At 44.6% G+C, this 24085-nt stretch overlaps 1 protein-coding gene across 2 annotated transcripts in view; it reads right to left on the bottom strand.

The window, feature by feature from the left end:
- LOC106561359 (solute carrier family 45 member 3) overlaps positions 1-24085 on the bottom strand; it is a 72068-nt gene that overhangs the window by 36664 nt on the left and 11319 nt on the right. The window contains exon 1 of one of the 2 annotated variants that reach the window (XM_014125221.2): positions 4778-4985. The exons of the other annotated variant lie outside the window; for it this stretch is intronic. The gene's annotated coding sequence lies outside the window, so the exon portion shown is untranslated. Of the gene's footprint in view, positions 1-4777; positions 4986-24085 lie in introns of those variants that run through there. 2 annotated transcript variants of the gene reach the window in all.

Raw genomic sequence — 24085 nt, 5'->3', positions numbered from 1 at the left:
GGACGTGACAGTACCCCCCCCCCCCAAAGGTGCAGACCCCGGATGCACCTCACACAAAAACACAAAAATACCCCAAAACAAAATAATCCCAAAACTACATGGGAGGGAAGGGAGGGTGGCCACCGTCACCGACGGTGCTTCTGCAACACCCCCCCTTCCCAACACTTCCCCCTACGGAGGTGGCTCAGGAGCGGGACGCAGACCCCGCTCCACCCCTGGCTCACCCCACTCACATAACGTCTCTAGATCGAGGCTCCGGACTGTGGGCCATCTCTAGACGGGGCACTGTCGCCGGACACTCTGGACGGGGCACTGTTGCCGGACACTCTGGACGGGGCACTGTTGCCGGAAGCTCTGGACGGGGCACTGTTGCCGGAAGCTCTGGACGGGGTACTGTCGTCGGAAGCGCTGGACCGGGACTGCGCACTGAAAGCCTGATGCGTGGGGCTGGTAGTGGAGGTACCAGACTGGAGACATGCACCCCAAGGCTAGTGCGAGGAGCAGGAACAGGACGAGTTGGACTGGGCTGACGCACTGGAGGCCTGGTGCGTGGAGCTGGTAGTGGAGGTACCAGACTGGAGACACGCACCCCAAGGCTAGTGCGAGGAGCAGGAACAGGACGAGTTGGACTGGGCTGACGCACTGGAGGCCTGGTGCGTGGGGCTGGTAGTGGATGTACCAGACTGGAGACACGCACCCCAAGGCTAGTGCGAGGAGCGGGAACAGGATACACTGGGCCGTGGAGACGCACTGGCGGTCTCGAGCGCAGGACTGGCACCACCCTTACTGGCTGAGTGCCCGCTTCCCCCTGGCAAATGCGGGATGCTGGCATCGAGCACACCGGTGTCGTGTCTTTGGCTATGCCGGATTAAGTGATATGACATGCTAACTTATAAAATGATTTCTCTGTAATTAATATTACCTGATTAAGCTAATCATGTAAATGTAATTAACTAGAAAGTCGGGGCACCACGGAAGAACGTTTATAGAGCTGTTATCTTCCGAATAAACTCTTAAAATACTTTGTAATATTTTACCTCGATAGCAGTCAATATTAACCCTTGTCTTATTTTCAGTCTCATAATGAAAGTTGTAAATTCTTGGCTATCTTCACGAACCCTGGCTAACAAGTTGAATCAGCAATACAAAATTGGGTTTAATTATTTATTTACTAAATACCTAACTAATCACACAGAATTACAAATACACAGAATACAATGATGTCATACAGAAAACGTCCTGGTGGACGGAACCTGTATGAAAGCTAGTTACACAAAGGAAAGGGGTTGGGCTTGAATGAAAGAGCGGGAAGATTTAGGAACACAGAAACAGCAGCTATGCTATCGTAAATACATTATCTTATGCATTCTAAATTACCGCCCATTTGGAAAAGGAAAATGCAATAAATATTTACTCTGAGCTGCGCTTCGGTAGATTGGTCGTGGATGCTGGCCGGGTTGGCCAACAGATCTCCCTGTTTTCGGAAGAATGTCAATGGTGGTCCATTGGATACGTGGTGGTATCTTCGTCTGGTTGTTAGACTGGATCCGTCGTCCGTCCTTTCCTAACCCACGTTAGCAGCGGTCGCTGCTAACTCAACGGCTAGGAAGTAGCACTTCTGTAGTGAATAAGCTCAAAGTTCATACCAGTTCATACCAGAGCTCACGCCGAGGTTGGCTTAGTTCTGTACTTGACATGTGTGTCCTTCTAACGTAGAGGCTGCAGACCTCCCGTACTGGAACAACGTGGTTATCTTTTCGTCAAAGGATTATATAGTGGAGAGGGGGAGGGAGGTGTTTCATCGTTTATAACCCCTGTCTCTTCACAGGGTTGGGCCACTGATCGAGCAGGGCACTTTCCTTATGAAAACCCAAATCTCTCATTCGGAAGCTAAAATTACATTTCATCTCCTAACAAACATTTTCAATATCAAATATTTCAATTGCATAACAATTCCATGTGACTCTGATAACTAGAGGGCGTATACTTTCTCAGATACAGTTTGTCGTCCTGTCATCAGTCATAATGTCTCAGATGACAACCGAACTGACATACATACTCATTACGTTCCCAAGCATATTTCCAACTGGTTTTATTAACAAAATATGTGGTTCCTTTTCCCCATTTGTTTGATGTTCCCAGACTCTCTATATTTAACACAGGCTATTCAAGTCCTTCAGTAGACTCAGAGAGGGGATGGTAGAAAGGTATTTATGGGGGGGGGTCATAAACCTTACCCACAGGCCAACGTCATGACACCGGCCTGTAAATGCTCGGCCTCGACGCCGTGCGCATCACCCCAAAGCACGGGGCCTGACCAGTATCACGCTGCCTCCGGTAAGCATGGGGAGTTGGCTTGGGGCTCAACCATGGCCCAGCCAAACTACCCGTGTGCCCCCCCAAAAAAATATTTCTTGGGGCTGCCTCTCAGGCTTCCATGCCAGCCGTGTTCTGATATAACAGTCCCGGTCCATTCCAGCCTTCCTCCATGGTCCAGCCCCGTCCAGAATTTCTTCCCATGTCCATGATTCCCCATAGTCCATATAGTTCCTCTGCTGCTCCTTACCCCGCTGCTTGGTCCTTTGGTGGTGGGATGTTCTGTAACGGTCGTCGTATGTAATGGACCAAGGCACAGTGGGTTGAGTGCTCATTTTAACGTTTATTTGAACACTGACAAAACCAAACAAGAAAACGAACGAACGAACAGTAATGCAGGCTACACACACAGACGTGCAAAAACAACATCCCACAAACCACAGGTGAAAAAAGGGCTACCTAAGTATGACTCCCAATCAGCAACAACGATGTACAGCTGTTCCTGATTGAGAGCCTTACCAGGCCAACAAAGAAATACACAACCTAGAAAATCATAGAAATACAAAACCAGAACAATACCCCAAAACCCCGGAACACATAAAACAAACACCCCTCTTACATAATTACATATCCCAACAAACCCCGAACCACATAAAACAAACACCCCCTGCCACGTCCTGACCAAACCACAATAACCAATAACCCCTTATACTGGTCAGGACGTGACAGTAAGCAGGAATCAGGAGTATAGAGTTGTGGTCGGATTTACCAAATTTAGTGAACATTACCTGGCTGTTGATCAGTTGACTGAAAAACCTCTGTCTGAGGAGAAAAGACGTCCTTGTCTTATTTCTGGAGAGTCTAATCATACATTTGGCCATGGCACTCTCCATCTACATAATTAAGCCAATGTCTCAGCACAATACATCTCAGAAGTAAGTTGAATATGAAGCTGATGTTTAACTTTAATTTAACATTTTTGGCAATTAATTAGAGTTATTAATTATTTAGAAACTTTCTCCATGGTTGTTGCCAATATGAAGTATTAAGTCCGATCATGAAACTGAAGTAGTAACATATACAATTCATGCAATAAATAACAATAAAATAAAATACATTTGTTTATTTTTCTGAAAATACAGATTCAATTGTCCTTTACACTTTTGAGGGAACTTGAAACCCAATCAGCTCTCCTTTCAGAGTCCTGGCAGAGCTGGTGACCCTCCCGGGGAAGCAGAGCTGGTTAGCCTATCTGACAGACAGATGGACAGACAGGGGATTCACACACAGACACTTATCAGGTGAACCCGCGGAGAGGAATGCACGCTGGGGATAACTGATCTGGAAGTGAGGAGAGGAGGATCAACACCCCTCCCAGTCCTTTCAAACTGTTGAAAGGGTAAAGGGGGATACCTAGTCAGTTGTTCAACTGAATGCATTCAACTGAAATGTGTTTTCCGCATTTGACCCAACCCCTTTGAATGGAGATAGTAAGAGATCTGGGAGGGGACTCTATTCCCCCTTGGCACGCAAATAGCACAAAAATGGATTGCCACAGAGTCCAATCCTGTAGCCTTTTGTGAATCAATGCCTGATAACATCCCTGAGGACTCCTGCCTTTCAGTGCCTCAAAGCCTATTATGTAAAGCTGCAATGACTAATATGAGTAAATTGCATCTCAATGACTTTCATTAGAATGACAACAGATTTATTTGCACAAAGCTAATTGAGAGGTCAAAACCTGAATTTAAGCCTAAAAGTTTTTGCTGTAGAATCGATTTTTTTTTATATCTTTCTCATATATGTAGTATTAACTCAAACAGAGCTCTCCAACAGTTTGCCCTCAAAAAGTCCATTCATGCCTTCTTCTTGGCAGGGCTGGCACAGTTCCTTCATTGTGAGCAAATAATCGGTGTAGTCACCCCTCCTCAAGTGCAATAAGCATTGTGTGGACTGGCATCATGCTTGGCTGACAACAATGAGCACTGCGTGGACTGGCATCATGCATGGCTGACAACAATGAGCACTGCGTGGACTGGCATCATGCATGGCTGACAACAATGAGCACTGCGTGGACTGGCATCATGCATGGCTGACAATAATGAGCACTGCATGGACTGGCATCATGCATGGCTGACAACAATGAGCACTGCATGGACTGGCATCATGCATGGCTGACAACAATGAGCACTGCATGGACTGGCATCATGCATGGCTGACAACAATGAGCACTGCATGGACTGGCATCATGCATGGCTGACAATAATGTAAAAAACCCAAATGTCAATTAACATACACAACTGAGTGAATATCTGTTTGATAACTGTCACACTTACAAAAGGATCATATAAGAACAGTATTTGCATCTTTGAATGCACAATCTGATGGTTCTGACCAGTTAGCACATTCAATTAGGAAACTTTATCATAATTCAAAGTAATGGGTAGTAGAATTTACTTACTATGTAAAGTAGAGTAGTACAGCTGATGACCAAGACAATTGCATTGCCGCTATCTGACCATCACAGTCTTGTCCCCTAGCCATTCACACACACAGACCACTGGATATTTGCATGCCCTCCTTATCCTACCAATACTCCACTGCCACTAGAGGACAGCTACATAGATCCCTCTTCTGACTACCTAGCCAAACTGTGAATATCTACTTTCTGCTCTCTCCCTCTATGTCTCTGCTTTCTTACTGCCCCTCCCTCTATTATCTCTCTCTCTCTCTCTCTCTCTCTCTCTCTCTCTCTCTCTCACTCTCTTTCAGCCTGTAAGGTGGAAAAACCCTGAGCACTTCAGGAATCTTCTCCTCGAGGAAAACATACGGCATGCTGGCTCAAACCTCTTCCTAAAACCCACACACCTACTCATTACTCACCACACACGCACGCGTACATGCACACACACACACACACACGCATACACACACATCTATCCTCGTGGGGTCCTACAATTAATTTCCAATCAAAATCCTATTTTCCCTAACCCATAACCCTAAACCTATCCGTAACGATAACCCTAAACCTATCCCTAACCCTTACGATAACCCTAAACCTAACTAATAACCCCTTACCCTAACCCTAATTGTAACCCTACAGTAAGTGTAACCCTAACCCTAAACCTAGCCCCTAAGCCTAAAAAAGCCCTTGTCCTCATGGCGACATTTCCAAAGTGATTGCATGTGTTTGTATGTGTGTGTGTGTGTATGTGTCGGTTGGTTCTTCTATAGAATTTTCCTTGTTTTAATATCCTTGTTGGGACATAAAATCTCCCAAAGTCCCCACAAGGATAGTAAAACAAGGAACATTCTATAGAAGAACCAACCGACACATACACACACACACACACACACACACACACACACACACACACACACACACACACACACACACACACACACACACACACACACACACACACACACACACACACACACACACACACACACACACACACACACACACACATGCAATCACTTCTCTTCCCCCCAAAAAGTTAGTACAAAAGCCCCTGGCCCGGTATCATGTTAAATAGCCTATCAGGGATGGCCCTCTCACCCCCTTAATCCATACCCCTGCCTCAGTCACAGGTCCATTCACACACACTAACTCCACTAACCCCCCAGCTGCTGACATGTCTGCTCCTCATGCCTGCAGGCAGGCTCAACCCCCCACAGAGAACCTTTTAATTTGATAAACGACAAGAGAAGTGGAGCGGCGTGGAGTGGAATCAGAGACAGTAACTCATTAGAGCATGCCTGTAGTTTAAGGAATCTCCATTCCTGCAGCCTGCTGACCAGGGGCAGATCAATATGAAGACAGAGGGCAGCAATTGTCTGCTAGTAACAATTCCCTTTGCCCACAAGAGTGGCTTGCATCGAATTAGATGAGCTTTAGAGAGCTCACAGCTTAGGGAATGATGTGAGTTTGTTAGAAGACTGTTTCCTGACTATCAAAAGCCTCTTCTCTAGTATCGTTTTTCCATTTAGATACATTGGGCTAACACAACAGAACAAACTAATTCTGTCCCCAGTCATGAGATAAGTATGAGCTATTTATACGACTGAACGCTAGTTAGTCTAAACATACCTCTTTTGCAATTCATTAACAGAGTAAAAGCAGAACGTAAAAGCCTTTCAGTATGCCATAGAGTTAAAGAAGACAGAATATCAAATCAAATCAAATTGTATTGGTCCCATACACATGGTTAGCAGATGTTAATGCGAGAGTAGCGAAATGCTTGTGCTTCTAGTTTCGACCGTGTAGTAATATCTAACAAGTAATCTAACAATTTCACAACAACTACCTTATACACATAAGTGTAAAGGAATGAATAAGAATATGTACATATAAACATATGGATGAGCGATGGCCAACCGGCATAGGCAAGATGCAGTAGATGGTATAGAGTACAGTATATACATATGAGATGAGTAATGTAGGATATGTAAACATTATATAAAGTGGCATTGTTTAAAGTGACTAGAGATACATTTATTACATCCGATTTGTAATTATTAAAGTGGCTAGAGATTTGAGTCAGTATGTTGGCAGCAGCCACTCAATGTTAGTGATGGCTGTTTAACAGTCTGATGGCCTTGAAATAGAAGCTGTTTTTCAGTCTCTCGGTCGGGGCTTTGATGCACCTGTACTGACCTCGCCTTCTGGATGATAGCGGAGGGAACAGGCAGTGGCTCGGGTGGTTGCTGTCCTTGATGATCTTTTTGGCCTTCCTGTGACATCGGGTGGTGTAGGTGTCTTGGAGGGCAGGTAGTTTGCCCCCGGTGATGCGTTGTGCAGACCTCACTACCCTCTGGAGAGCCTTACAGTTCTGGGCAGAGCAGTTGCCGTACCAGGCGGTGATACAGCCCGACAGGATGCTCTCGATTGTGCATCTGTAAAAGTTTGTGAGTGTTTTTGGTGACAAGCCAAATGTATTCAGCCTCCTGAGGTTGAAGAGGCGCTGTTGCGCCTTCTTCACCACGCTGTCTGTGTGGGTGGACCATTTCAGTTTGTCCGTGATGTGTACGCCGAGGAACTTAAAACTTTCCACCTTCTCCACTACTGTCCACGTCGATGTGGATAGGGGGGTGCTCCCTCTGCTGTTTCCTGAAGTTCACGATCATCTCCTTTGTTTTGTTGACGTTGAGTGTGAGGTTATTTTCCTGACACCCCACTCCGAGGGCCCTCACCTCGTCCCTGTAGGTCATCTCGTCGTTGTTGGTAATCAAGCCTACCACTGTAGTGTCGTCTGCAAACTTGATGATTGAGTTGGAGGCGTGCATGGCCACGCAGTCATGGGTGAACAGAGAGTACAGGAGAGGGCTGAGAACGCACCCTTGTGGGGCCCCAGAGTTGAGGATCAGCGAGGTGGAGATGTTGTTTCCTACCCTCACCACCTGGGGGCGGCCCGTCAGAAAGTCCAGGATCCAGTTGTACAGGGCAGGGTCGAGATCCAGGGTTTCAAGCTTAATGACGAGTTTGGAGGGTACTATGGTGTTAAATGCTGAGCTGTAATCGATGAACAGCATTCTTACATAGGTATTCCTCTTGTCCAGATGGGTTAGGGCAGTGTGCAGTGTGATTGCGATTGCGTCATCTGTGGACCTATTGGGGCGGTCAGCAAATTGGAGTGGGTCTAAGGTGTCAGGTAGGGTGGAGGTGATATGATCCTTGACTAGTCTCTCAAAGCACTTCATGATGACGAAAGTGAGTGCTACGGGGCAATAGTTGTTTAGCTCAATTACCTTAGCTTTCTTGGGAACAGGAACAATGGTGGCCCTCTTGAAGAATGTGGGAACAGCAGACTGGGATTGATTGAATATGTCCGTAAACACACCAGCCAGCTGATCTGCGCATGCTCTGAGGACGCGGCTAGGGATGCCGTCTGGGCCGGCAGCTTTGCGAGGGTTAACACGTTTAAATGTTTTACTCACGTTGGCTGCAGTGAAGGAGAGCCCGCAGGTTTTGGTAGCGGGCCGTGTCAGTGGCACTGTATTGTCCTCAAAGCGAGCAAAGAAGTTGTTTAGTTTGTCTGGGAGCAAGACGTCGGTGTCCGCGACGGGGCTGGTCTTATTTTTGTAATCCGTGATTGACTGTAGACCCTGCCACATACGTCTCGTGTCTGAGCCATTGAATTGTGACTCTACTTTGTCTCTATACTGACACTTTGCTTGTTTGATTGCCTTCCCTGTGGGAATAGCCACACTGTTTGTATTCGGTCATGTTTCCGGTCACCTTGCCATGATTCAAAGCAGTGGTTTGAGCTTTCAGTTTTGCGCGAAGTCTGCCATCAATCCACGGTTTCTGGTTGGGGAAGGTTTTAATAGTCACCGTGAGTACAACATCACTGATGCATTTGCTAATAAACTCGCTCACCGAATCAGCGTATACATCAATGTTGTTGTCTAAGGCTATCCGGAACATATCCCAGTCCACGTGATCGAAGCAATCTTGAAGCGTAGAATCAGATTGGTCGGACCAACATTGAATAGACCTGAGCATGGGCGTTTCCTGTTTTAGTTTCTGTCTATAGGCTGGGAACAACAAGATGGAGTCATGGTCAGATTTGCCGAAAGGAGGGCGATGGAGGGCTTTGTATGCGTCGCGGAAGTTAGAGTAGCAATGATCCAGAATTTTGCCAATCCGGGTCGTGCATTTGATATGCTGATAACATTTATGGAGCCTTGTTTTCAGATTAGCCTTGTTAAAATCCCCAGCTACAATAAATGCAGCCTCAAGATATGCGGTTTCCAGTTTACATAGAGTCCAATGAAGTTCTTTCAGGCCCGTCAAGGTGTCTGCTTGGGTGGGATATACACGGCTGTGATTATAATCAAAGAGAATTCTCTTGGTAGATAATGCGGTCTGTATTTGATTGTAAGGAATTCTAGGTCAGGTGAACAAAAGGACTTGAGTTCTTGTATGTTGTTATGATCACACCATTACTCGTTAACTTTTTAGGGTATAGGGGGCAGTATTTTCGATTTCGGATGAAAAGCGTGCCCAGAGTAAACTGCCTAATACTCGGGCCCAGAGTAAAATATTTGCATATTATTAGTAGATTTGGATAGAAAACACTCTGAAGCTTCTAAAACTGTTTGAATGATGTCAGGCAAAACCCTGAGAAAAATCCAACCAGGAAGTGGGAAATCTGAGAATTGTAGTTCTTCTTTTGAATCCCTATCGAAACTACAGTGTCTGTGGGGTCACGTTGCACTTCCTAAGGCTTCCATTGGTTGTCAACAGCCTTTAGAAACTTGTTTCCTCCTTCTCCTATTACTGGGCAGAGAATAGTAGCTCAGTCAATGAGTGACTGCCTATGGAGAAAGGGCTTGGGTATGCGCGAGCCCCCGAGCGTGCGTTCCTTCTTTTTCTCCTGGAATGAATACGCTATTGTCCAGTTGGAATATTATCAACGTTTTATGTTAAAAATACCCTACGGGTTGATTGTAAACAATGTTTGACATGTTTCTACGACCGGTAATGGAACATTTTTACTTTTCGTGTCCTGATTTACGCTCGAGCGTTATGCCTTTGGATAGTGATCTGAACGCACGAACAAAACTGAGGTATTTGGACATAAATATGGAGTATTTCGAACAAAACAAAAATTTATTGTGGAAGTAGGAGTCCTCGGAGTGCATTCTGACGAAGATCAGCAAAGGTAAGAGAATATTTATAATACTAATTCTGAGTTTAGTTGACCCCAGAACTTGGCAGGTATCTGTATAGCTTGCTTTGATGGCTGAGGTCTGTACTCAGAATATTGAAAAATGTGCTTTCTCCGTAAAGCTATTTTAAAATCTGACACAGCGGTTGCATTAAGGAGAAGTATATCTATAATTCTTTCAATAACTGTTGTAAATTTTATCAACGTTTATGATGAGTATTTTTGTAAATTGATGTGCACATTCACCGGGAGTTTTGGTGGGAATACATTTTCTGAACATCACGCGCCAATGTAAAATGCTGTTTTTGGATATAAATATGAACAATATCGAGCAAAACATACATGTATTGTATAACATGAGGTCCTATGAGTGCCATCTGATGAAGATCATCAAAGGTTAGTGAATATTTTAGCTGTACTTTTGGTTTTTGTGATGCATGTCCTTGCTTGGAAAATGGCTGTGTGGTTTTTCTTGTGAAGTTTATGTCCTAACATAATCTAATTTTATGCTTTCGCTGTAAAGCCTTTTTGAAATCGGACAATGTGGTTAGATTAACGAGAGTCTTATCTTTAAAATGGTGTAAAATAGTTGATTGTTTGAGAAAATGAAATTATGAGATTATTGCTGTTTTGTATTTCGCGCCATGCTACTTCACTGGCTGTTGAATAGTGTGGGACGGTCACGTCCCACCTAGCCCAGAGAGGTTAACCTCTTAGGGCTAGGGGGCAGTATTTACACGGCCGGATAAAAAACGTACCCGATTTAATCTGGTTACTACTCCTACCCAGTAACTAGAATATGCATATACTTATTGGATATGGATAGAAAACACCCTAAAGTTTCTAAAAGTGTTTGAATGCTGTCTGTGAGTATAACAGAACTCATATGGCAGGCAAAAACCTGAGAGATTCCTTTACAGGAAGTGGCCTGTCTGACCATTTATTGGCTTTCTTTGACATCTCTTTCCAAAACAAAGGATCTCTGCGGTAACGTGACACTTCCCACGGCTCCCATAGGCTCTCAGAGCCCGGGAAAAAGCTGAATGTCGTCATTCCAGCCCCAGGCTGAAACACATTATCGCCTTTGTCAAGTGGCCGATCAAGGGACAGTGGGCTTAGGCGCGTGCACTGGTCGCCCCCGTCTTTCTTTTTTTTCCTCTATTTGCCAAAACGCAGATTCCCGGTCGGAATATTATCGCTTTTTTACGAGAAAAATGGCATAAAAATTGATTTTAAACAGCGGTTGACATGCTTCGAAGTACGGTAATGGAATATTTTGAAATTCTTTGTCACGAAATGCGCCATGCTCGTAACCCTGATTTACCATTTCGGATAGTTTCTTGAACGCACGAACAAAACGCCGCTATTTGGATATAACGATGGATTATTTGGGACCAAACCAACATTTGTTATTGAAGTACAAGTCCTGGGAGTGCATTCTGATGAAGAACATCAAAGGTAATCAAACTTTTGTAATAGTAAATCTGATTTTGGTGAAGGCTAAACTTGCTGGGTGTCTAAATAGCTAGCCCGTGATGGCTGGGCTATGTACTTAGAATATTGCAAAATGTGCTTTCACCAAAAAGCTATTTTAAAATCGGACATATCGAGTGCATAGAGGAGTTCTGTGTCTATAATTCTTACAATAATTGTTATGCTTTTTGTGAACGTTTATCGTGAGTAATTTAGTAAATTCTTAGTAAATTCCCCGGAAGTTTGCGGGGGGTATGCGAGTTCTGAACGTCACATGCTAATGTAAAAAGCTGGTTTTTGATATAAATATGAACTTGATTGAACAAAACATGCATGTATTGCATAACATAATGTCCTAGGGTTGTCATCTGATGAAGATCATCAAAGGTTAGTGCTACATTTAGCTGTGGTTTGGGTTTATGTGACATTATATGCTAGCTTGAAAAATGGGTGTCTGATTATTTCTGGCTGGGTACTCTGCTGACATAATCAAATGTTTTGCTTTCGTTGTAAAGCCTTTTTGAAATCGGACAGTGTGGTTAGATTAACGAGAGTCGTGTCTTTAAATAGCTGTAAAATAGTCATATGTTTGAGAAATTGAAGTAATAGCATTTCTAAGGTATTTGAAAATCGCGCCACAGGATTCAACTGGCTGTTACGTAGGTGGGACGATTTGGTGCCACCTAGCCCAGAGAGGTTAATCACAAGGCATACACCCCCGCCCTTCTTCTTACCAGAGAGATGTTTGTTTCTGTCGTCACGATGCATGAAGAAACCAGGTGGCTGTACCGACTGATAAGGTATTCCGAGTGAGCCATGTTTCCGTGAAACAGAGAATGTTACAATCTCTGACGTCTCTCTGTAAGGCAACCCTTGCTCGAATTTTGTCTACCTTGTTGTCAAAAGACTGGACATTGGCGAGTAGTATACTCGGGAGCGGTGAGCGATATGCCCGTCTACGGAGCCTGACCAAAGACCACTCCGTCTGCCCCTTCTGTGGCGCCGTTGTTTTGGGTCGCCTACTGGGATCCAATCCATTGTCCTGGGTGGTGGTCCAAACAGAGGATTCACTTCGGGAAAGTCATATTCCTGGTCGTAATGTTGGTAAGTTGACGTTGCTCTTATATCCAATAGTTCTTCCCGGCTGTATGTTATAAGACTTAAGATTTCCTGGGGTAACAGTGTAAGAAATAATACATTAAAAAAAGGTACTGCATAGTTTCCTAAGAACGTAAAGCGAGGCGACCATCTCTGTCGGCGCCATCCTAGTTGCTGGGTCTTTAACAAATAATGAGGTTGGTGCTGAGTAAATAATGAGGTTGGTGCTGAGTCAAATCACCAAGGAACTAGAGATCCACCCAGTCTCATTTCTATATCCAGCTGGACTCTTTCTCCACAATGCCCAAAGGACTCAAATCGGAGCATATGACAAGTATACATAGACCTATACCTTAAGACTATAGACCTTAATTTAAGCCACAGCTCTAGACATACACCACAGTATCTTTGGCCTGCAAATATTCAGTAGAATCTGGAATTTCCTAGAAGTACTATCCCACAGAAGTGTAGATGTTAATCTAGTCTAATTAAAGTTGTTCATGGTTCATTACAGCGGGTCTTGGCTGATGACATATCAGCCGGCTAGGCTACATGGGTTTGAGTATTCTGCAAACCCTGCTCCAGGACTAAAAGCCAAACCCAGAGTGTCCATTATAAGACTTCTCTGCACTTTGATAACTGAGGAGGAGACAAAAGTGACCATGTCAGAAATAGGCTAGAAGAGCTACTCCTCTTGGCATTGAGAGGAAGGACCCAATAAAACTTAAATTTCACCCACATTATAGATGAGTCGCTGGACAGAGGAAGGATCAATCACTCATTGTGTGTTCCCATAGCAAATTAACCTACGTTAAATACATGATTCTGATGCTAAAACGCAGCTCTGCACATTCATTAGCTTAAGCACAGATCCTGGCTTACATTCTTAGAGATTGCCTTGCAAGTAACCAGCTATATTGTTCTCTGCTTGCTCTAAATAGATAGCTTGTTAGTTTGGGAGAGCCCATGAGAGACGGTGACAATGAAGGAGTACTGTTGGCCCCAGAGAAAGACAACACTTATCAGTGTGATTTCTCTGTGAAAAGGAGCCTCACTGCAGGACATTAGTTAAGCTGCTGGGAAAAAACAGGCCACCATTTTGATAACTCACTACCTATTACAGACCCAACAGACAGCACTCATAGGCCTATACCAGAGATGCATTCATAAGAGTCCACTGCTGAATGGAATCTGTATATCTCTGATGCATTGGGGAACACTTCAACATGTGTTTGCCGGGATCTGTGTGAAGTTCCTGGGATTGAGAGTCGTGGTGCACATGTGTAACCCTTCTAGATGTTTCTGTTAGGTATGCTGGGAGTGTAGGGCCGCGACCTCACACAGATCTGTCTTCAGAAAGAGTGACCCAGAGTTTGGCTGTGGCTCGATATTGGTGGGACATCCATAGGTCCATGTTTCCAGCTGTAGTCAGACTGCAGAGAGCCTTATGCCCCAATGATTAACGCCTCAGTCAAACGCTACACAGAACCAGATGGTGAGACCCAGGAACGGATGCTCTGCCCCATACGGATATTCATGTACACACACACACAATTGCTTTGTGTGTTTATTAACAGCAGCGTTCTCATCACACCACTCCCTCACACACATACAGACATAAAGTCATTGCAACACAAAATCAAAAGGAAAAAAGAGCCTTTGCAACATAACTGGCATGGTGAGCCCAACCCATAACAAAGATACAGCGGGGAAGTCAAAGTCGGGTGGGACAGAAGGCATGTCAATCGTCAGCTCCAACACACAAAAGGCAGCCACAGAATGGCAAGAGCAACCAAGTTAAAGATTTCCTTCCTTTACTTTGATTAGCCTCTCATAAACACTCTCAAACAGACACTACACTAGGCATCAAATGGTCAAGTTCAATATCAAATTGTCTATTTCTGGCATTGGCAGAAATCCCATCACTAGGCCTAACCTTATTATAAAGAAAGGCTTAAAATCCCCTCACTAAATAGGCCTCTCTCATGGTTCACCAAGTATAGAAATTCCTTTCCATTTCAGGTACATGAGAGTGTGAGAATGAGCAGAAGCCATGTGTCACAGGAGCACAATGGCCATTCATCCAATTTCTGATGGGGAATTACAGGTCTAATACAGGAGAAAAACATGTCAGGAACACGTGAGCAAGAACATCAAATCAAATTTATTTGTCACATACACATGGTTAGCAGGTGTTAATGCGAGTGTAGAGGAATGCTTGTGCTTCTAGTTCCAACCATGCAGTAATATCTAACAAGTAATCTACCAATTCCACAAAAACTAGCTTGTACACACAAGTGTAAAGGAATGAATACGAATATGTACATAAAAATATATAAATGAGTGAACGGCATAGGCAGGATGTAATAGATGGTATGGAGTACAGTATATACATATGAGATGAGTATTGTAGAGTATGAAAACATATAAAGCAGCATTGCTTAAGGTGGCTAGTGATACATTATATCAGGATTTCAAGATGCAGTAGATGGTATAGAGTACAGTATATACATATGAGATGAGTAATGTAGGTTATGAAAACATTATATAAAGTGGCATTGTTTAAAGTGGCTAGTGATACATCTAATTACATCAAGATGGCAAGATGCAGTAGATGGTATGGCGTACAGTATATACATATGAGATGAATAATGTTGGTTAAGTAAACATTATCTAATATAAATAATATAAAGTGGCAAGTGATAAATTAATTACATAAATTTTCCCATTATTAAAGTGGCTTGAGTTGAGTCAGTATGTTGGCAGCAGCCACTCAATGTTACTGATGGCTGTTTAACAGTCTGATGGCCTTGAGATAGAAGCTGTTTTTCAGTCTCTCGGTTCCAGCTTTGATGCACCTGTACTGACCTCGCCTTCTGGATGTTAGCGGGGTGAACAGGCAGTGGCTCGGGTGGTTGCTGTCCTTGATGATCTTTTTGGCCTTCCTGTGACATCGGGTGGTGTAGGTGTCCTGGAGGGCAGGTAGTTTGCACCCGGTGATGCGTTGTGCAGACCTCACTACCCTCTGGAGAGCCTTCCGGTTATGGGCGGAGCAGCTGCCGTACCAGGCGGTGATACAGCCCGACAGGATGCTCTCAATTGTGCATCTGTAAAAGTTTGTGAGTGTTTTTGGTGACAAGCCAAATTTATTCAGCCTCCTGAGGTTGAAGAGGCGCTGTTGCGCCTTCTTCACCACGCTGTCTGTGTGGGTGGATCATTTCAGTTTGTCCGTGATGTGTACGCCGAGGAACTTAAAACTTTCCACCTTCTCCACTACTGTCCCGTCGATGTGGATGGGGGGTGCTCCCTCTGCTGTTTCCTGAAGTCCACGATCATTTCCTTTGTTTTGTTGACGTTGAGTGTGAGGTTATTTTCCTGACACCCCACTCCGAGGGCCCTCACCTCGTCCCTGTAGGTCATCTCGTCGTTGTTGGTAATCAAGCCTACCACTGTAGTGTCGTCTGCAAACTTGATGATTGAGTTGGAGGCGTGCATGGCCACGCAGTCATGGGTGAACAGAGAGCACAGACGAGGGCTGAGAACGCACCCTTGTGGGGCCCCAGAGTTGAGGATCAGCGGGGTGGAGATGTCGTTTCCTACCCTCACCACCTGGGGGCGGCTCGTCAGAAAGTCCAGGATCCAGTTGTACAGGGCAGGGTCGAGACCCAGGGTTTCGAGCTTAATGACGAGTTTGGAGGGTACTATGGTGTTAAATGCTGAGCTGTAATCGATGAACAGCATTCTTACATAGGTATTCCTCTTGTCCAGATGAGTTAGGACAGTGTGCAGTGTGATTGCGATTGCGTCATCTGTGGACCTATTGGGGCGGTAAACAAATTGGAGTGGGTCTAAGGTGTCAGGTAGGGTGGAGGTGATATGATCCTTGACTAGTCTCTCAAAGCACTTCATGATGACGAAAGTGAGTGCTACGGGGCAATAGTTGTTTAGCTCAATTACCTTAGCTTTCTTGGGAACAGGAACAATGGTGGCCCTCTTGAATCATGTGGGGACAGCAGACTGGGATAAGGATTGATTGAATATGTCTGTAAACACACCAGCCAGCTGGTCTGCGCATGCTCTGACGACAAGGCCGGTGATGCCATCTGCGAGGGTTAACACGTTTAAATGTTTTACTCACCTTGGCTGCAGTGAAGGAGAGCCCGCAGGTTTTGGTAGCGGGCCGTGTTAGTGGCACTGTATTGTCCTCAAAGCGAGCAAAAAAGTTTAGTCTGTCTGGGAGCAAGGCATCGTGATCCGCGATGGGGCTGATTTTTCTTTTGTAGTCCGTGATTGACTGTAGACCCTGCCACATACCTCTCGTGTCTGATCCGTTGAATTGCAACTCCACTTTGTCTCTGTCCTGACGCTTAGCTTGTTTGATTGCCTTGCGGAGGGAATAGCTACACTGTTTATATTCGGTCATGTTTCCTGTCACTTTGCCCTGATTAAAAGCAGTGGTTCGCGCGTTCAGTTTTGCGCGAATGCTGCCATCAATCCATGGTTATTGGTTGGGGAATGTTTTAATAGACGCTGTTGGTACGACATCACCGATGCACTTGTTAATGAACTCGCACACCGAGTCAGCGTATTCGTCAATGTTGTTGTTCGCAGCAATGCGGAACACTTCCCAGTCCACGTAATCGAAGCAATCTTGAAGCGTGTAATCAGATTGGTCGGACCAGCGTTGAACAGACCTGAGGGCGGGAGCTTCCTGTTTTAGCTTCTGTCTATAGGCTGGGAGCAACAAAATGGAGTCGTGGTCAGCTTTTCCAAAGGGAGGGCGGGGGAGGGCCTTATATGCGTCGCGGAAGTTAGAATAACAGTGGTCTAGGGTTTTGCCCGCCCTGGTAGCACAACCGATATGCTGATCGAATTTGGGGAGCCTTGTTTTCAGATTAGCCTTGTTAAAATCCCCAGCTACAATAAATGCAGCCTCAGGATATGTGGTTTCCAGTTTACATAGAGTCGGCATTTGATAGTGAGGAATTCTAAGTCAGGTGAACAAAATGACTTGAGTTCCTGTATGTTGTTATGCTCACACCACGTCTCGTTAATCATAAGGCATACACCCCCACCCTTCTTGTTGCCAGAGAGATGCTTGTTTCTGTCGGCGCGATGCGTGAAGAAACCAGGTGGCTGTACTGACTCAGATAGCGTGTCTCCAGTGAGCCATGTTTCCATGAAACAAAGAACGTTACAGTCTCGGATGTCTCTCTGGAATGCTACCCTTGCTCAGATTTCGTCTACCTTGTTGTCAAGAGACTGGACATTGGCGAGTAGTATGCTCGGGAGCGGTGCGCGATGTGCCCGTCTACGGAGCCTGACCAGAAGATCGCTCCGTCTGCCCCGTCTTCTGCGGCGCCGTTGTTTTGGCTCGCCGGCTGGGATCCGATCCATTGTCCTGGGTGGTGGGCCAAACAGAGGATCCACTTCAGGAAAGTCGTATTTCTGGTCGTAATGTTGGTGAGTTGACGTTGCTCTTATATCCAATAGTTCCTCCCGACTGTATGTAGTAAAACCTAAGATTACCTGGGGTAACAATGTAAGAAATAACACATAAAAAGCTAAATACTGCATAGTTTCCTAGGAACGCGAAGCGAGGCGGCCATCTTTGTCGGCGCCGGAAGTACCTTTAGATCTATGATCTTGCTCAATCCAACACAGCACATAGGCCTACCTCATACAATGTAACAACAACCAAATGTTTATAATTCCTTTGCATTCCACTCTTAACCCCTGTCATTCAGTGGTCTTTCTGACAATCAATGGTGAATATGAATCATTTGTATAGTAGCAATACTAGTTTCTGTGTGTGAAAGTAACAAAAAGTCCAGGTATGTGCATGTGTAGTTGATTTTGACTGACACATGCATGTTGGTGATTCACTCACTGGTCAGACATTTACTGAAAAGGAAAAGGTGCAATTTCATCATAAAAAAAAAATCATCTTTTCATGTATATATATATATATCATATAAAACAATTATTTCCAGACATTTACTGACCCATCATCGGATTCAGGGCAGATCCCATAAGCCTTTGGTTTGAAACCATTTCTGACAAAACATTAGTCCATTCCAGCTAAAACAGGCATCAAAGCAGTCACACATATATTGACTTACCGTAATTTCAGGACTATTAAGCGCACCTGAATATAAGCCACACCCACTGAATTTAAAAAAAAAGAATTATTTTGACCATAAATAAGCCGCACATGTCTATAAGCCGCAGGTGCCTACCGGTATATTGAAACAAATTAACTTTACACAGGCTTTAACGAAACACGGCTTGTAACAAAAATAAATAGGCTTTAACGAAACACGGCTTGTAACAAAAAATTTAAAATTAGCAGAAAGCTTTAGTTGTCTTTTTGCACTGAGTCAATTCTTCACGCTGCTGTTTCCAACGTCTTATCATCGACTCATTAAGACCAAGCTCCCGTGCAGCAGCTCTATTTCCTTTTCCAACAGCCAGATCAATCGCCTTCAACTTGAAAGCTGCATCATATGCATTTCTCCGTGTCTTTGCCATGATGAGGGTGACAAAATGACTACCGTAATCAGAATGATGGGAAGTTTGAGAGCGCTCGATTTAATCTAAACAGTAAACAAAAAAGTTGTTTGACCTTAACCCGTTCGGCAATTTCATTGGTCTAATGAAAGCTTCATGCCACCAAAAAACTGAGCACGTCACAGAATGTGTTTTTTTGGAGAGAAAAAAAAATGTTAAGCGGGAAAAATCCATATATTAGCCGCGTCATTGTTTAAGCCACGAGGTTCAAAGCCTGGCAAAAAAGTTGCTGCTTATAGTCCGGAATTTACGGTAAATCATTTTGTCTTGATCCTTTCAGAGGGTATATGGTTCTCAGATATCAAAGGTCTCTCACACTCCCCTCAAACACTGGCCTAGAATCCCTTTCAGCTCACGGCATGAAAAACAAGACGGTGGTATCTCTCATACTTTTCAATGTCTCACAGAAGAGTAGCTAAATCACAAACTTTTTTCTTAGTTGGCAGCTTCCTGGCACATTCATAAAGAGCTAGTTGGCAGCAGTGGCATCCATACTTGGTACACTTTAGGGCTGTTTCCGACTAAAGAAAAAATCTTGGTCAACCGAGAGTTGTCCGGTTCTTTCGACCAATCGATTGGTGTAAATGTATAAACAGACATATAGAAATATCGAGGCAGACATACCCTATGTGTTTGAATAAAACCAACTAGATATGCACTGAGCTTGTCTGATGCTTTAAACACACTGATTGATTAAATTATTAAGACATACAAATGACTCAAGAAAGAGCCCGATGGTCACACCGTGTTAAAAAAAATTACAGCGAGTACCCGTGTGACTGGCCCACGGTGTCTCGCTCTCCTCCCTACTGCAGTGAAAAGGCATCACAGCACAGCAAGTGTTTATTGGGCTGTCCATGATGAAGCTGCAACATCATTACAGCCATTTAGTTGCAGCGAAAACTGTTTTTTAGAAATTTTGCTAATAACATTTAAAAAAAAAATAATGTATTTACATAAGTATTCAGACCCTTTGCTATGAGATGCGAAATTGAGCTCAGGTGCTGTCACGGTTGTCGTAGGAATGAGCGGACCAAAGGGCAGCATGTGTGTCGTTCCACATTTTATATATACTGTGAAACTATGCAATACATAAATAGACTGAATGAAAAAACAACAAACCGTGACACAGAGATGAACACATACACAACTCAAAATGAATCACCCACAAAACCCAGGTGGAAAAACCCCTACTTAAGTATGATCTCCAATTAGAGACAACGAGGACCAGCTGCCTCTAATTGGAGATCATCCTAAACAAAACACCAACATAGAAATACAAAACTAGAACCTAAACATAGAAATAGAAAACATAGAAGAAAAAAACTGCCACACCCTGACCTACTCTACCATAGAAAATAACATCTTTCTATGGTCAGGACGTGACAGTACCCCCCCCAAAGGTGCGGACTCCGACCGCACCTAGACAAAACAGCAACAAACCCCCCCCCCAAAAAAAAGGGAGGGCAGGGTGGGTAACTTGTCTATGGCGGCTCTGGTGCAGTACCCAGAACCCTATCATCCAGCGGATCCTCCCACAAAGGAGGTGGCTCCGGTTCAGGGCGTAACCCCCGCCATGGATCTTCCCTACAGGCTTCTTGCCATGGTTTATCACTGGAGGCTCCGGGCCATGGATTATCACTGGAGGCTTCGTGCCATGGATCATCACTACAGGCTCCGGGCCATGGATCATCACTGGAGGCTTCGTGCCATGGATCATCACTGGAGGCTTCGGACCATGGATCATCACTGGAGGCTTCTTACGTGGAGCTGGAACAGGTCTCACCGGACTGGGGAACATCGCTGGAGGCTCCGGACTGGGGGACGTCACCGAAAGCTCTGGACTGGGAACTGTCGCCGGAAGCTCTGGACTGGGAACTGTCGTCGGAGGCCTGATGCGTGGGGCTGGCACAGGTGGCGCCAGACTGGTAACACGCACCTCAGGGCGAGTACGGAGAGCAGGAACAGGACACACCGGACTGGAGAGACTCACTGGAGGCCGGGTACGTGGAGCAGGTACAGGTGGCGCCAGACTGGTAACACGCACCTCAGGGCGAGTACGGGGAGCTGACTCAGGTGACCAAACTGATAACACGTTCCTTTGGGAAAAATCTGTGCATCCTCCACCAACTCAACAACTCTCCCATATCTCTTTTCTCCTGGATTGGCTCTGGTTCCCTCCTCGGGTCTGCCGACTGCTCCATGTGCCCCCCCCCAAAAAAAATGTTTTATTGGGGTTTCTGTGGCCTTCCTTCCTGACTTCGTAGCTGTCCCTCCTTCGCTGCTTCCGCCTGCTTCCCTGGCAGGCTCTTGTCTCCTGCCACTATTCCTTCCAAAGTCCAGGATATACTCTTCCTAATCTCTTCAAAAGTCCACTGGTCCATACCACGCTGCTTGGTCATATTGTGGTGGGTGATTCTGTCACAGTTGTCGTAGGAATGAGCAGACCAAAGTGCAGCGTGTGTGTCGTTCCACATTTTATTTATACTGTGAAACTATGCAAAACATAAATACACTGAATGAAAAAACAACAAACCGTGATGCAGAGATGAACACATACACAACTCAAAATGAATCACCCACAAAACCCAGGTGGAAAAACCCCTACTTAAGTATGATCTCCAATTAGAGACAACGAGGACCAGCTGCCTCTAATTAAAGATCATCCCAAACAAAACCCCAACATAGAAATACAAAACTAGAACCTAAACATAGAAATAGAAAACATAGAGAGAGAAAAACCTGTCACGCCCTGACCTACTCTACCATAGAAAATAACATCTTTCTATGGTCAGGATGTGACAGGTGCATCTTGTTTCCATTGATCATCCTTGAGATGTTTCCACAACTTGATTGTAAATTAAATAGATTTGACATGATTTGGAAAGGCACACACCTGTCTATATAAGGTTTCACAGTTAACAGTGCATGTCAGAGCAAAAACCAAGCCATGAGGTCGAAGGAATTGTCAGTAGAGCTCCGAGACAGGATTGTGTCGAGGCACAGATCTGGGGAAGGGTAACAAAAACTTTCTGCAGAATTGAGTGTCCTCAAGAACACAGTGGCCTCCATCATTCTTAAACGGAAGAAGTTTGGAACCACCAAGACTCTTCCTAGAACTGGCCGCCCAGCCAAACCGAGATTCTCTGGTTCTCTGGTCTGATGAAACTTTCACCTGAAAGCCAAGCGTCACGTCTGTAGGAAACCTGCCACCCTGCCTACGTGAAGCATGGTGGTGACAGCATCATGCTGTGGGGATGTTTTTCAGGGGCAGGGAGACTCGTCAGGATCGAGGGAAAAATGAACGGAGCAAAGTACAGAGAGATCCTTGATGAAAACCTGCTCCAGAGAACTCAAGACCTGAGACTGGGGCGAAGGTTCACCTTCCAACAGGACAATGACCCCAAGCACACAGCTAAGACAACGCTGGCCCAGCCAGAGCCTGGACTTGAACCCAATCGAACATTTCTGGAGAGACCTGGAAATAGCTGTGCAGTGACACCCCATCCAACCTGACAGAGTTTGAGAGGATCTGCAGAGAGGAATGGGAGAAACTCCCCAAATACAGGTGTGCCAAGCTTGTAGAGTCATACCCAAGAAGACTCGAGGTTGTAATCGCTGCAATCGCTACATTTGCAAAAATATCTAAAAATCTGTTTTTGCTTTGTCATTATGGGGTATCGTGTGTAGATTGCTGAGGATTAAAAAATATATATATTTTAGAATAAGGCTGTAATGTAACAAAATGTGGAACAAGTCAAGAGGTCTGAATACTTTCCGAATGCACTATATGGATGATTTATAAAGCCAGGCACATTTAACAGTTAGGCTGTTGATTATAGACCTAATTAAATTGAGGTTTGCTCTCTCCGCAATTTTCTTAGACAATTAGGCTAAGTCCCTAATTGCACGGGACTAGTATTACTAGAGAACGTTGGTTACGTAATTGTTACCCCAGAATGTCCGTTATACTGTACCTGAGGACGATTCGGACAGGTTTCATTTGCTCCAAACTGCCCCCTGTAATTCTTTCTTTTTTTCCAATAAATTGACAGTTATGATGGAAGCCTGGAGGTTTTTTCTAGGCGTGAAGATATTTCAACAAGTCCAGGCGATAACAGGGCTACAATGATTTTTATTTCATTTTTTATTTTTCATTTCACCTTTATTTAACCAGGTTGGCTAGTTGAGAACAAGTTCTCATTTACAACTGTGACCTGGCCAAGATAAAGCAAAGCAGTGTGACACAGACAACAACACAGAGTTACACATGGAATAACATGGAATAAACAATAAACAAGCCAATAACACAATAAACAAGTCAATGACACAGTAGAAAAAAAGAAAGTCTATATACAGTGTGTGCAAAAGGCATGAGGAGGTAGGCAATAAATAGGCCACAGTAGCGAAGAATTACAATTTAGGAGATTAACACTGGAGTGATAACTGAGCAGATGATGATGTGCAAGTAGAGATACTGGTGTGCAAAAAGAGCAGAAAAGTAAATAAAAACAGTATGGGGATTAGGTAGGTAGATTGGGTGGGCTATTTACAGATGGACTGTGTACAGCTGCAGTGATCGGTTAGATGCTCAAATAGCTGATGTTTAAAGTTGGTGAGGGAAATATAAGTCTCCAGCTTCAGCAATTTTTACAATTCGTTCCAGTCATTGGCAGCAGAGAACTGTAAGGAAAGGCGGCCAAATGAGGTGTTGGCTTTGGGGATGATCAGTGAGATATACCTGCTGGAACGTGTGCTACGGGTGGGTGTTGTTATCGTGACCAGTGAGCTGAGATAAGGCGGAGCTTTACCTAGCATAGACTTATAGATGACCTGGAGCCAGTGGGTCTGGCGACGAATATGTAGCGAGGGCCAACCGACTAGAGCATACAGGTCGCAGTGGTGGGTGCTATAAGGTGATTTGGTAACAAAACGGATGGCACTGTGATAGA

This window comes from Salmo salar, chromosome ssa10 (assembly GCF_905237065.1).
Source record: "Salmo salar chromosome ssa10, Ssal_v3.1, whole genome shotgun sequence".
NCBI lineage: Eukaryota > Metazoa > Chordata > Actinopteri > Salmoniformes > Salmonidae > Salmo > Salmo salar.
Note: the sequence above shows the minus strand (reverse complement) of the source record. Positions and strands in the feature narration are given on the sequence as shown.